Below are 15,560 nucleotides of genomic sequence, written 5' to 3' on the forward strand. Positions count from 1 at the left end.
GTAGCTGGGGTGGTAAGAAGGCTTAAAGGGGGTAAAAAAAAAACACAAAAAAAACCACCCACAGAAATCCGAGTCTCAGTAAAACAACAAATGGCTATAGGAAGGGGTCAAAGACTGTTACCCAAAAAGAGCTTTCTATGGTCCTGCACTTCCCAACTGGATCCCCGGGGCTGACCAGATGGTTGGGGGTTGGCGAGAAAGTCGTGGCCATCTGAACAGACCTGGGATTTACTCAAAGGGCTAGCATGGGTTCGGATCAGAAACCAAGTGCATGCGTGCGTGCTAAGTCGCTTCAGCCGTGTCCGACTCTTTGCGACCCCATGGACTGCAGCCCCCTTCCCGGGCTCCTCTGTCCATGGGCTTCTCCAGGCAAGAATACTGGAGTGGGTTGCCATTTCCTTCTCCATCAGAAAACAAGAAGGTCCCTTTAGTTTGGGACTGGTAGACCCAGCATTCAGCAGGTCAGGCGACTACCGGGTGGGGTGTAGGGGGCTGTGTGTGTGTGTGTGTGTGTGTGTGTGTGTGTGTGTGTGTGTAGACGGGAGGGCGTCCCTGCTTCTCAGCAAGGCCTGGGAGCCACTCACTAGGATCCTGGATTTTCCTGAAGGATTAAACGTGGCATTCCCTCCTTCCCGCTTCCGTAACGGACCTAAAAATAGCTTGTCCCGGAGGGACTGGGGAGAGGCTCCGCCCCTCCTTGGGGTCGGGTGGGGTGGCTCTCGCGGGAGCAGGAGGCAGCGGAGACCCCAGCCTCCAGCTGCGGGCGCCCGGAGGTTTTCTGTGCCCCCGGTCCCGCAGGTTGGCAGCAGGTGGCCGCTCTGCCCCGCGCCGTCCAGAGCCTGAACTGCCGCGCGGGGTGGGGGGCTGAAAGCGGAGGAAGCATCCCAGGCCGGCGCGGCGGCGAGGATTCCGGGAACAGCCTCGGTCCGGGGCGGTGGAGCGAGTCGGGAGGCGGGGCCGGGGCGGAGGGGCGGAGCCGCTCTCTCGCGACCTCTGCCCACTGCCTGGGTTCCGGGGACCCCCAGGTGAGCCGGGCCACGTGGGAAAACTATGCCAGGAATTTGGCCCGAGCGGGAGCGGCGTGCAGTCCAAGCGACGCGAGCCTTGGTCGCAGTAGGCTCAACAGCAGCGCCTCCGACGCCCAGCGGGGTCCGGCGGGGAGCTCCGCCTCGGGACGCGCCGCCCCTTGCGCCCGGCGGCTTCCCCATCCCCGGTGCCTGGCCCACTCCGGACCCAGGTACTCGGGGGCGGGGGAGAAGGAATGACTGAACCCGCAGGATTGGGCTTCCCTGGGAGGGCGGCCTCGGATTTTCACTTTTTGGAAAAAGTAAAATGATTGGGGGTCTGGTGGAGTTGCTGCTTTGCGTTCTGTAGGTAAAGGGGGATCTTCTAGTAATGAGGTGATGTAAAAACAAACGGATTAAGCATCTCTGGTTCCTCCGCCTTGCTTCCCGAGGCTGGAGTGTAGGAGGAGGCAGCAATCATGTTTTTCGTTTGGGGTGGCTGCAGATAAAAAAGCCCAGGGGAACTTGCTTAGTACCGGACAAGTGTCCAGGAGGCCCGTCAGAGGAGAGGTTTGGGACCTGGGAAGGGGTTATCCAGGCCTGTTCCTTAAGGCCCTGCCCCTGCAGGGTCTCTTGGAACGTTTCTAACCAGACTTTGAAGAGAGGCCTGATGAGTGGGAGGTGCTCTGACCGGCCTCCCACAGAGGCAGACTGGGTGGGTGGTCTTTCTCTCAGTTTCTCACGCCTCCTCCTGGAGCTGAGGACTGGCCAGTGAGGACAAACCCACCTAGAGAAGGCCGGTTCTGCAGTCAAGTGGCTGATAAGAGGTATTCCGTCGTCTCCGTCAGCACCAATGCTCTGGAGACGTTTCTGTCACGTGGAAATCTTTTTGGATACCATCCAACTTGATAAGATGGTCACATGAAGCTATATGCTTTAGGTGGAAACAGAAACTCGGATTCACTTGTGCAGCATAACTGGGTTCTGCCAGGGAACTGAAGTTTGGTCCAACTTCTTGGACCAAACTTTCAGTTGGCTCAACTGAAACTGACAGAAAGAGGGAAGGAAATAACTTGATGGGCCCTCCTTGTGGGCCCCTTGCAGGGAGAGCCAGTCCTGATCAGCAGGCTAACCACTTGCAATGCCATCTGTCACCGGACCTCCTACCACTAGGGAGGATTTGAAGGGGGTCTGGTGTCCCAGGATCTGAAGTTGGAAAAACTCTACTGAGAAGCAGTGGCTTCTCCATGGAGAAGAAAAACACCAGTATGTCCTAAGAAAGAAGAAAAGAGTTGATCAGTCGTGTCCGACTGTTTTCGACTGCATGAACTGTAGCCCGCCAGGCTCCTCTGTTTATGGAATTCTCCAGGCCAGAATACTGGAGTGGGTTGCCATGCCCTTCTCTAGGGGATCTTCCTGACTGAGGGATCGAACCTGGGTCTCCTGCATTGCAGGCAGATTCTTTACCAACTGAGCTATCAGGAAAGCCCAGTATGTTCTAAACTGCTGTTCTTTTATTATTATTTTTTTTTTACTTTATTTTATTTTATTTTATTTTTTTATTTTTATTTTTTTTAGTTTTTTATTTTTTAAATTTTAAAATCTTTAATTCTTACATGCATTCCCAAACATGAACCCCCCTCCCACCTCCCCTCCCCATAACATCTTTCTGGGTCATCCCCATGCACCAGCCCCAAGCATGCTGCATCCTGCGTCAGACATAGACTGGCGATTCAATTCACATGATAGTATACATGTTAGAATGTCATTCTCCCAAATCATCCCACCCTCTCCCTTTCCCTCTGAGTCCAAAAGTCCGTTATACACATCTGTGTCTCTTTCCCTGTCTTGCATACAGGGTCGTCATTGCCATCTTCCTAAATTCCATATATATGTGTTAGTATACTGTATTGGTGTTTTTCTTTCTGGCTTACTTCACTCTGTATAATCGGCTCCAGTTTCATCCATCTCATCAGAACTGATTCAAATGAATTCTTTTTAACGGCTGAGTAATACTCCATTGTGTATATGTACCACAGCTTTCTTATCCATTCATCTGCTGATGGACATCTAGGTTGTTTCCATGTCCTGGCTATTATAAACAGTGCTGCGATGAACATTGGGGTACATGTGTCTCTTTCAATTCTGGTTTCCTCGGTGTGTATGCCCAGCAGTGGGATTGCTGGGTCATAAGGTAGTTCTATTTGCAATTTTTTAAGGAATCTCCACACTGTTCTCCATAGTGGCTGTACTAGTTTGCATTCCCACCAACAGTGTAGGAGGGTTCCCTTTTCTCCACACCCTCTCCAGCATTTATTGCTTGCAGATTTTTGGATCGCAGCCATTCTGACTGGTGTGAAGTGGTACCTCATTGTGGTTTTGATTTGCATTTCTCTAATAATGAGTGATGTTGAGCATCTTTTCATGTGTTTGTTAGCCATCCGTATGTCTTCTTTGGAGAAATGTCTATTTAGTTCTTTGGCCCATTTTTTGATTGGGTCGTTTATTTTTCTGGAGTTGAGCTGCAGAAGTTGCTTGTATATTTTTGAGATTAGTTGTTTGTCAGTTGCTTCATTTGCTATTATTTTCTCCCATTCAGAAGGCTGTCGTTTCACCTTGCTTATATTTTCCTTTGTTGTGCAGAAGCTTTTAATTTTAATTAGATCCCATTTGTTTATTTTTGCTTTTATTTCCAGCATTCTGGGAGGTGGATCATAGAGGATCCTGCTGTGATTTATGTCTGAGAGTGTTTTGCCTATGTTCTCCTCTAGGAGTTTTATATAAACTGCTGTTCTTTTAGATGTGAAAAGTTGTGTCGGTTTTTGACGGTTTTGCACCTGGGAAGATTAATCTTATCAGTATGTAGTCATGTCTAAAATACTTCGAAGAGATGTCAATCAAATCCTTATCTCCCATTTTAAAAAATATTTTACTTTATTTATTTATTTCTATTTTTTGACCGAGCTGCGCAGCATGTGGGATCTTAGTTCCCTGACGAGGGATCGAACACATGCTTACAGCAGTGAAGTGTTGTGTCTTAACCACTGGATCTCCATGGAAGTCACATCCCATTTTTATTTTAAAGAAAAGTCTTTTGTGGCAAACTTAAAATAGGCTTTAACCAAAATAAGGTATCGTCTCTTAAAAATTGGAGACGTTCTATAAAGCGAGAGCTGTGTGCCTGGTGGAGTGGATCTCTTTCTTGCTACATAATGGGCAAGAAAGACTGAAAAGGGGAGGGAAGTCTCCTTTTTTAGAAAAGAAGCAGAAACAGAGAGCAAGGCAGAACAAGGTCTGTAATGGTAGTGCTCCAAAAGTGCTCCTGGGTCACTCTTGTCTCCACTGGGGTCTCTAGTGCTCCCTTGCCTACCATGTGTACACAGCCTGTTGGCAAACTCTGCCAGGGTTTCCTTGGCAGCCAGAACAATTAGTGCTAATGACACACCTGAGTTCCCCCGGGGCCTGCACTGCCAAGTTAGCTGCTAGTCAGGGCAGGCTTGTAAATGATTGCCTGGCAGTTGCCTTGGAAGCTTGGCTCCTCCAAATGCTCCTCTTGGCTTGACAGCATTCTTAAAAAAAAAAAAAAAAAGTGTTGAGAGGTTGTTTCTTATTTATTTTTATTTTTGTCTGTACTGGGTCTTCACTGCTGCTCGTGGCCTTTTTCTAGTTGCAGAGCCCCAGCTCTAGGGCACATTGTGGTGTGTGGGCTTAGTTGCCATGAGGCAACTAAGTTACTGGTCCAGGGATCAAACCCGTCTTCTGCATTGGCAGGCAGATTCTTAATCACTGGACTTCCCTGGTAGCTCAGCTGGTAAAGAATCTGTCGGCAATGCAGGAGACCCTGGTTTGATCCCTGGGCTGGAAAGATGCCCTGGAGAAGGAATAGGCTACCCACTCCAGTTTTCTTGGGCTTCCCTGGTGGCTCAGACACTAAAGAATCCACCTGAAATGCCGGAGATCTGGGTTAGATCCCTACCCACTCCAGTATTCCTGCTTGGAGAATTTCATGGACAGAGGAGACTGGAGGGCCACAGTCCATGGGGTCACAGAGTTGGACGTGACTGAGTGACTTTCACTTTCGCCTCTTAATCACTGGACCACCAGGGAAGTGCTGGCAGCATCCTTGAAGAAGCAGAACAGACAGCAAAGTGGCAGTGGTGGTGGTGTACACTAGTTGTTAATTTATGTTAAAAAAATCAGAATTTTATTTTGAAAAAATCAACTGGTCGTTTTTGTGGAAACCATCTTTGACAGTTGATAGGTGGCAGGTTTCAGAAGAATTTTAAAGTTTCCAGGAGTTGTTTCACTGAGAGGTGGCTCCCTTGTGAGGTAGTGAGCATCCCATCATTGGGAGTGTGCAAAGCTAGGTGGTAGATGGGCTTGCCATCTCAGCTGTGAGGTTACTCCAGGTAGAAACTGTCTCTTCAGTAATGAATGATTTGGAATGCTAGCATAAATATCGTTCTTTTGGATCCCACTAGTTCATGACAGTGGTCTAGTATTGGGAAGTTCCTGGGACCCCGTTGAAACATCTAGAGATGGTTAATAGTTCCTGATTTTCTAATGATGGGGAGTCATTTTTGCTTTGCATTTCTGTTCCCAGGTGTGGGAAAGCAGTCTGCTGATAATTCAGTTTGAAGAAAACACGGCGTTCCTGCCTCTGGGGTGTGTGGTCTCCAGGTAACCAGAAGCACTCTCACTTGGCTTTGCCTTCCACCCATCTGCACCAGGATGCAAGCTGAGGAGCTGAGTTGTGTTTGGCTAAATTCTACAAGGAGACAGGGAAACATTAGGGTCTCCAGCACTGATCTGTTATGATGTGCTGTAAACTCTTTCAGTCCTTGCAGTTTGATCAAGAAATCTGAGGTATTATAATTTACAAAATGGGAAAGAATATTTTGTATTATCATCATCACCATTGGGAGGTAGTTTGGCAAAATTCAGAAGCTTTGGACTCAGAACTTGATTTTGATCTTGGCTTCCTAACTTCGTAATTGAAGGACTGGCGACAGGTCCCTTAGCCTATCTGAGCCTCAGTTTCTACATCTATCAGATGAGGCAAATCATAGCCACATACAAGGCTGTATGATGGTTAGAAATAGAACTATAAAATGCTGGCACAGTGCCTGGCACATGGATAGTTAATAAGTGATAGCTGCTGTCATCTTAATCAACTTCAGATTTCCACAGTTCTGCTCACCTTTTAAAATATATACATAAATTTTTGCTGTGCTAGGTCTTCATTGCTGTGCGTGGGCTCTCTCTAGTTGCAGCAAGCAGGGGGTCTTTAGCGCGGCACTTGGGCTTCTCACTGCAGTGGCTTCTCTTGTGGCGGAGAGTACATGGGCTTTAGTAGTTGCGCCTCTTGAGGTCTAGAGCTCAGGCTCAGTAGATGTCGCGCATGGGCTTAGTTGCCCTGCGGCATGTGGAATCTTCCTGGACCAGGCATCGAACCCGTGTCCCCTGCATTGGCAGGCAGATTCTTAACCACTTGACCACCAGGGAATTCTGCTCATCTTTTTATGTCAGAGCCCTGGGACTTCTGAAAACTGGACTCTTAGGATTTCAGGGATGATACTTTTGTGGTTCAGTAAAAACTCACGAGGGCTTCCTAGGTGGTGCAGTGGTAAAGAATCCGCCTGCCAATGCAGAATAGGTGGGTTCAATCCCTGGGTTTGGAAGATCTCTTGGATTAAGAAGTGGCAACCCATTCCAGTATTCTTGCCTGGAAAATTCCATGGACAGAGGAGCCTGCCGGTCCATGTGGTTGCAAAGAGTCAGATATGACTGAGCATGCCACACAACACAAAAACTCATGAACACAGACCCCCTAATTCAGTATTTTCTATAACTGGGATTGGGGCTGCCACCTTGGGTATTTACAGAGTGTGCTCAGAGTGTAAACATGAGGGTTTAAGGGCTGCTTAGGAGGCCAGCTAGAACACAGCTGTTACCACTTGTCAGTCAATGTGCACCCTGGGACGTCTCCCTGATGAGCTTGCACCCACCCATAAGGGTTCCTGCACGCTAAGCTTTCATTAGCAGCCTGGGGGATTAAGCTGAGGACACAGATGGTCAGCAAATCGAGCATTTTACTGTCCGAATGGCATTTCTCTCCAAGGAGTCCAAATTAACTTACCCTAACTCAATTCTCGGGCTTCTGTGGTGGCTCAGTCAGTAAAGATTCCGTTTGCAATGCTGGAGGCCGGGGTTCAATCCCTGTGTTGGGAAGATCCCCTGGAGGAGGGCATGGCAGTCCACTCCAGTATTCTTGCCTGGAGAAAACCCATGGACAGAGGAGCTTGGTGGGCTACAGTCCATGTGGTTGCAAAGTACAATTCCATTCTTACTCTTTGTCCTGATTCTTTTTTTTCCTATTTTGACAGGAAACTAGGATTTATTGGTGGGCATGAGTAAGGAGGGGATAGGGCCAAGGCTCTCATGAGAGTCGCTCTGCTGTTTGTCCAGAGGCTATGATTAGGAATATAGTTGACCTCTGGGATGAGCCAGGTTTTCATATTCATCTGCATTAAACTTGAACCTAAAAAAAAAAAAAAAAAAGATAAAAAAAAAAAAAGAAAAAATAAACTTGAACCTAGCCTTGCAGAGGGCCTCAATCACGTGCTCCTTGTTCAATCACATATTTATATATATATATATATGTGTACAAAAGTTTTTTTGCTACACTTGATAAAGGCTTGAGAAAGAACATCAGAAAAAAAAAGAAGAGATGGAGAAATTGGAGAGCATAAACTTAATGATACGGGAGCACTGAATATGAATAGAAAAAAGTGAAATAAACTAGATAAAAGTAAAAGGTCATCATATAGTGCAGTTGTTTTTAAACATGACTGCTCATTAGACACATATCTGGAGCTCTGGAGAAAATAAGCAATACCTGAGCATTCAGTTCAGTTCAGTCACTCAGTTGCGTCCGACTTTTTGCGACCCCATGAATTGCAGCACGCCAGGCCTCCCTGTCCATTACCAGCTCCTGGAGTTCACTCAGACTCATGTCCATCGAGTCAGTGATGCCATCCAGCCATCTAATCCTCGGTAGTCCCCTTCTCCTGCCTCCAATCCCTCCCAGCATCAGAGTCTTGTCCAATGAGTCAACTCTTCGCATGAGGTGGCCAAAGTACTGGAGTTTCAGCTTTAGCATCAGTACCTCCAAAGAAATCCCAGGGTTGATTTCCTTCAGAATGGACTGGTTGGATCTCCTTGCAGTCCAAGGGACTCTTAAGAGTCTTCTCCAACACCACAGTTCAAAAGCATCAATTCTTTGGTGCTCAGCCTTCTTCACAGTCCAACTCTCACATCCATACATGACTACTGAGCATTAGCATTTTTTTAAAAAATTTTAAGATAATTCTGATATGCATCTGGATTTTAATAAATGATTACAGGCTTTTCTATTAGATCCTAGTTTTGGTGATATAGAGTTCTATAATTTTTCTGTTGATCAATAATGATATAATGGTATTAAGTGAGTAATAATTACATAATCACAAGAGTAAGAAATGTTTGTCAGTTTTCACTATCAATAGCCAGACAAAAATTAAAAGACAATTACAATTGCAAGCCATAATGGGAACATGATTAACTTAACAATATAAAATAATTACATACAATTATTTGGGGGTCAAGCAGAGTGATGTGGTAATTGGAAGTGCATACTTGCACATGTTTTTATCTACCCAGTAATTCTGTGTCTTTTGGCTGGTGCATTTAATCCATTTATGTTGTGTGTGTGTGTGTGTGTGTGTGTGTGTAGCAGAGTTTTATTAAAGTAAGAAAAGGGACAGAGAAAGTTTCTGACATAGACATTAGAAAGGGATCGGAGAATGCCCCCCTCACTAGTGTTATCAAGGGAGTTATATACTTTGTAATTAATTATTACAGTAAATCAAAAGAATGTCTCAAAGTTGTAAAGATCTTACTAGATCCACTCCCATAATTTACATTTTAAGATAACAAGATTAGCCAGAAGGGTTTCAGGAAGGAGAAACTGTCCTCAAGCAGGATACATGTTGTTATATAATCCTTAGTATGGAGTTTCTTATCTCTTCTTGCTATTCTCTGGAACTCTGCATTCAGATGCTTATATATTTCCTTTTCTCCTTTGCTTTTCGCCTCTCTTCTTTTCACAGCTATTTGTAAGGCCTCCCCAGACAGCCATTTGGCTTTTTTGCATTTCTTTTCCATGGGGATGGTCTTGATCCCTGTCTCCTGTACAATGTCACGAACCTCATTCCATAGTTCATCAGGCACTCTATCTGTCAGATCTAGACCCTTAAATCTATTTCTCACTTCCACTGTATAATCATAAGGGATTTGATTTAGGTCATACCTGAATGGTCTAGCGGTTTTCCCTACTTTCTTCAATTTAAGTCTGAATTTGGCAATAAGGAGTTCATGATCTGAGCCACAATCAGCTCCTGGTCTTGTTTTTGTTGACTGTATAGAGCTTCTCCATCTATTGCTGCAAAGAATATAATCAATCTGATTTCGGTGTTGACCATCTGGTGATGTCCATGTGTAGTCTTCTCTTGTGTTGTTGGAAGAGGGTGTTTGCTATGACCAGTGCATTTTCTTGGCAAAACTCTATTAGTCTTTGCCCTGCTTCATTCCACATTCCAAGGCCAAATTTGCCTGTTACTCCAGGTGTTTCTTGACTTCCTACTTTTGCATTCCAGTCCCCTATAATGAAAAGGACATCTTTTTTGGGTGTTAGTTCTAAAAGATCTTGTAGGTCTTCATAAAACCTTTCAACTTCAACTTCTTCAGCGTTACTGGTTGGGGCATAGACTTGGATAACTGTGATATTGAATGGTTTGCCTTGGAGATGAACAGAGATCATTCTGTCGATTTTGAGACTGCATCCAAGTACTGCATTTTGGACTCTCTTGTTGACCATGATGGCTATCCATTTCTTCTGAGGGATTCCCTGCCTGCAGTAGTAGATGTAATGGTCATCTTAGTTAAATTCACCCATTCCAGTCCATTTTAGTTTGCTGATTCCTAGAATGTCGACATTCACCCTTGCCATCTCTTGTTGGACCACTTCCAATGTGCCTTGATTCATGGACCTGACATTCCAGGTTCCTATGCAATATTGCTCTTTACAGCATCGGATCTTGCTTCTGTCACCAGTCACATCCACAACTGGGTATTGTTTTTGCTTTGGCTCCATCCCTGCATTCTTCTGGAGTTATTTCTCCACTGATCTCCAGTAGCATATTGGACACCTAATGACCTGGAGAGTTCCTCTTTAGGTATCCTATCATTTTGCCTTTTTCTACTGTTCATGGGGTTATCAAGGCAAGAATACTGAAGTGGTTTGCCATTCCCTCCAGGCATGGCTTGGTTTCATTGAGTTAGACAAGGCTGTGGTCCTAGTGTGATTAGATTGACTAGTTTTCTGTGAGTATGGTTTCAGTGTGTCTGTCCTCTGATGCCCTCTTGCAACACTTACCATCTTACTTGGGTTTCTCTTACCTTGGCGTGGGTATCTCTGCACGGCTGCTCCAGCAAAGCACAGCCGCTGTTCCTTACTTTGGATGAGGGGTATCTCCTTACCGCCACCGTTCCTGACCTTCAACGTGGGACAGCTCCTCTAGGCCCTCCTGTGTCTGCGCAGCCACCGCTCCTCTGCTTGCTCGTCCAGGCCACCGGCCCTGGCCTTGGGCATGGTTGGCTCCTCCCAGCTGCTGCCCCTGGCCTCGGGCTCAGGGTGGCTCTTCCCAGCTGCTGCCCCTGGCCTCAGGCTCAGGGTGGCTCCTCAGGGTCACCGCCCCTGGCCTCGGGCGCGAGGTGGCTTCTCCTGGCTACCCTTGAGCTCCGACACGGGGTGTCCTCCTGGCCGCCACTGACCTCGGACGCGGGGTAGCTCCTCCCAGCCGCTGCCTCTGAGCTCGGACACAGGGTGTCTCCTCCCAGCTGCCGCCCCTGACCTCGGATGCGGGGTAGCTCCTCTCGGCCATTCCTGCGCCGTTGCAGCCTGGCACTCTAGGCCACTGCCCTTGACCTCGGACATGGGGTAGCTTCTCTCTGCCGCGCTTAGTGCGCCGGCTCGCAGCCACCTGCGCTATATCTTCACTATCATTATTTTTTTTTCTGGAAGGTTGCCTGTCTCCACTTCATTTAATTGTTTTTCTGGGATTTTTTCTTATCCCTTCATCTGAGACATAACCTTCTGCTTTTTCATCATGATTAACTTTCTGTAACTTGGTTTTTGTTTTAGCTGCTTCTTCTTGCTTCTGTCTGTCCTCTGATAGATGAGGCTAAAGAGGCTTGTGTAAGATTCTTGATGGGAGGGACTCATGGTGGGAAAAACTGGGTCTTGCTCTGATAGGCAGGGCCTTGCTCAGTAAAGCTTTAATCTAATTATCTGCTGATGGGTGGGATTGTTTCCCTTCCTGGTAGTTGTTTGGCCTGAGATGACTCAGCCCTAGGGTCTAAGGGCTGTATGGTAAGGTTAATGGTGACCTCCAAGAGGAAATTAGGGAAAACCACTAGACCATTCAAGTATGATCTAAATTGAATCCCTTATGATTATACAGTAGAAGTGGCAAATAGATTTAAGGGATTAGATCTGATAGAGTGTGTGGAAGAACTAAGGACAGAGGTTTGTGACATTTTACAGGAGGCAGCAATCAAGGCCATCCCCAAGGAAAAGAAATGCACAAAGGCAAAATGGTTGTCTGAGGAGGCCTTACAAATAGCTGAGAAAAAAAGAGAAGCGAAAGGTAAAGGAGAAAAGGAAAGATATACCCATTTGAATGCAGAGTTCCAAAGAATAGCAAGGAGAGATAAGAAAGCCTTCCTCAGTGATCAGTGCAAAGAAATAGAGGAAAACAATAGAATGGGAAAGATTAGAGATCTCTTCAAGAAATTTAGAGATACCAAGGGAATATTTCATGCAAAGATGGGCACAATAAAGGACAGAAATGGTATGGACCTAATAGAAACAGAAGATATTAAGAAGAGGTGGCAAGAATACACTGTGGCAAGAAGAACTATACAAAAAAGATCTTCATGACTCAGATAACCACAATGGTGTGATCACTCACCTTGAGCCAAGCATCCTGGAATGCAAAGTCAAGTGGGCCATAGGAGGCATCACTAGTGGAAGTGATTGAGCTATTTCAAATCCTAAAAGATGGTGCTGTGAAAGTGCTCCACTCAATATGCCAGAAAATTTGGAAAACTCAGCAGTGGCCACAGGACTGGAAAAGGTCAATTTTCATTCCAATCCCAAAGAAAGGCAATGCCAAAGAATGTTCAGACTACTGTATAATTGCACTCATCTCACAAGATAGGAAAGTAATGCTCAGAATTCTTCAACAATATGTGAACTGTGAACTTCCAGAAGTTCAAGCTGGATTTAGAAAAGCAAACATCTGTTGGATCATCAAAAAAGCAAGAGAGTTCTGGAAAAACATCTACTTCTTTATTGACTATGCCAAAGCCTTTGACTGTGTGGATAACAACAAACTGTGGAAAATTCTTAGAGAGATGGGAATACGAGACCACCTGACCTGCCTCCTGGGAAATCTGTATTCAGGTCGAGAAGCAGCAGTTAGAACTGGACATGGAACACTGGTTCCAAATAGGGAAAGGAATACATCAAGGCTGTACATTGCCACCCTGCTTATTTAACTTATATGCAGAGTACATCATGTGAAATGGTGGGCTGGGTGTAGCACAGACTGGAATCTAGAATGCTGGGAGAAATATCAATAACCTCAGATATGCAGATGACACCACTCTTGTGGCAGAAAGCGAGGAAGAGTCTCTTGATGAAAGTGAAAGAGGAGGGTGAAAAAGCTGGCTTAAAACTCAACATTCAGAAAACTAAGATCATGGCATCTGGTCCCATCACTTCATGGCAAATAGATAGGGAAACAATGGAAACAGTTTGAGAGACTTTATTTTTGGGGGTCCAAAATCACTGAAGATGGTAACTGCAGCCATGAAATTAAAAGACGCTTGCTCCTTGGAAGGAAAGTTATGACCAACCTAGACAGCATATTAAAAAACAGAGACATTACTTTGCCAACAAAGGTCCGTCTAGTCAAAGCTATGGTTTTTCCAGTAGTCATATATGGATGTGAGTGTTGGACTATGTAGAAAGCTGAGTGCTGAAGAATTGATGCTTTTCAACTGTGGTGTTGGAGAAGACTCTTGAGAGTCCCTTGGACTCCAATGAGATCCAACCAGTCAATCGTAAAGGAAATGAGTCCTGAATATTCATTGGAAGGACTGATGTTGAAGCTGAAACTCCAATACTTCGACCACCTGATGCAAAGAACTGACTCATTTGAAAAGACCCTGATGGTGGGAAAGATTGAAGGTGGGAGGAGAAGGGGACGTCAGAGGATGAGATGGTTGGATGGCATCAGCAACTTTATGGACATGAGTTTGAGTAAGCTCCTGGAGCTGGTGATGGACAGGGAAGCCTGGTGAGGTCACAGAGTCAGACATGACTGAGTGACTGACCAAGAAGACTTAGGCCAAGGGGGACCTTCCAGTGCCCCATCCTTGTGGTGAGCCCCTGCCGACCCATGCCTCTGCAGGAGGCCCTCCAATACTAGCAGGTAGTTTTGGTTCCATCTTCTGTGGGATCGCTGCTCCTCTCCTCTGGGTTTTGGTGCATGCAAAATTTTGTTTATGCCTTCCAAGACTAGAATCTGTTTCCCTCAGTCCTCTGGAAGGTCTACAATCAAATCTCTCTGGCCCTCAAGACCAGATTCCCTGGGGATTCCCAGTCCTTTGTCAGATCCCCAGGCTGGGAAACCTGATGTGGGGTTCAGAACCTTCATAATAGTGTGAGAACTTCTTTGGTATTACTGTTGTCTAGGCTGTAGGTCACCTATCCAGCAGGTGTGAGAGTTGATGTTATCGTGATTTTGCCCCTCCTACCATCTTGCTGAAATGGGAATCCGAGCTCTTGTTTGTGGAGCATGAACTTCACAAACATGCAAACACAGTAGCAAGTGAATAGGATTTATTAAAGAGAAGCAAAGTACAAAGCTCTCAGCAAAGGCGCTGAGCAGGGGTAAAGAGTCTCCCAAAGGGTGGGTATTACAGCAGTTTTGTATCCTTACCAGTATTAATTTGTACACTTTTTGTTGGCTCCTGTCCTTAAAATACATCATTTTTAACCAATCGGTTTAAAGGTCACAATGTTTAACATTTTTATGACTCTTGTTGATCCTTGGATTAAAGTACCACCCTTTTTCATGCCCCCTGGACATTTGAAAATAGACTAGATATATTGCCAACATCATCAAAAAGGCAAGAGAGTTCCAGAAAAACATCTATTTCTGCTTTATTGCCTTTGACTGTGTGGATCACAACAAACTGTGGAAAATTCTTAAAGAGATGGGAATACCAGACTACCTGACCTGCCTCTTGAGAAATCTGCATGCAGATCAGGAAGCAACAGTTAGAATGGGACATGGAACAACAGACTGGTTCCAAATAGAGAAAGAAGTACGTCAAGGCTGTATATTGTCACTCTGCTTATTTAACTTATATGCAGAGTACATCATGAGAAATGGTGGGCTGGGTGAAGCACAAGCTGGAATCAAGATTGCTGGGAGAAATATCAAGAACCTCAGATATGCAGATAACACCACCCTTATGGCAGAAAGGGAAGAACTAAAGAGCTTCTTGAAAGTGAAAGAAGAGAGTGAAAAAGTTGGCTTAAAACTCAACATTCAAAACATGACGACAATGGTATCCGGTCCCATGACTTCATGGCAAATAGATGGGGAAACAATGGAAAGAACGACAGACTTTGTTTTCGTGGGCTCCAAAATCACTGCAGATGGTGATTGCAGCCATGAAATTAAAAGACTCTTGCTCCTTGGAAGAAAAGTTATCACCAACCTAGACAGCACATTAAAAAGCAGAGACATTACTTTGCCAGCAAAGGTCCGTCTAGACAAGGCTATGGGTTTTCCAATAATCTTGTATGGATGTGAGAGATGGACTGTGAAGAAGGCTGAGCGCCGAAGAATTGATGCTTTTGAACTGTGGTGTTGGAGAAGACTCTTGAGAGTCCCTTGGACTCCAAGGAGATCCAACCAGTCAATTGTAAAGGAAATGAGTCTTGAATATTCATTGGAAGGACTGATGCTGAAGCTGAAACTCCGATACTCTGGCCACCTGATGCAAAGAACTGACTCATTTGAAAAGACCCTGATGGTGGGAAAGATTGAAGGTGGGAGGAGAAAGGGATGACAGAGGATGAAATGGTTGGATGGCATCACCGACTCAAAGGACGTGAGTTTGAGTAAACTCCGGGAGCTGATGATGGACAGGGAGGCCTGTCATGCTGCAGTTCATAGGGTCGCAGAGTTGGAAAGTGAGAGAGTGAACTGAACTGAATGGCCTTAAGATTAACGGTTGTTTTTTCCTCAGGCAAATGGGTTGGAAGTTAATCACTACCCTTTCCTGGATCCCACTGCTGATAATTTATCAGACCAAGGACACATTCCAGGAATTTGTGACAACAGGTATAGCTTCAGGCTAATGGAGTGAGATGTT

General features: G+C 45.5%; 1 protein-coding gene across 6 annotated transcripts in view; it reads left to right on the forward strand.

Moving 5' to 3' along the window:
- The first annotated feature begins 702 nt into the window (after positions 1-702).
- Positions 703-15,560, forward strand: part of DZIP1L (DAZ interacting zinc finger protein 1 like) — a 60,760-nt gene continuing 45,902 nt past the window's right edge. For 4 of the 6 annotated variants that reach the window (XM_027960100.3, XM_027960122.3, XM_027960125.3 and 1 more), the window contains exons 1-2: positions 965-1,237; positions 5,608-5,684. The gene's annotated coding sequence lies outside the window, so the exon portion shown is untranslated. Of the gene's footprint in view, positions 1,238-5,607; positions 5,685-15,560 lie in introns of all 6 variants that reach the window. The other 2 variants (XM_060395433.1, XM_042236662.2) reach the window with 1 other exon arrangement.

This window comes from Ovis aries, chromosome 1, assembly GCF_016772045.2.
Source record: "Ovis aries strain OAR_USU_Benz2616 breed Rambouillet chromosome 1, ARS-UI_Ramb_v3.0, whole genome shotgun sequence".
In the NCBI taxonomy this organism is placed as follows: Eukaryota; Metazoa; Chordata; class Mammalia; order Artiodactyla; family Bovidae; genus Ovis; species Ovis aries.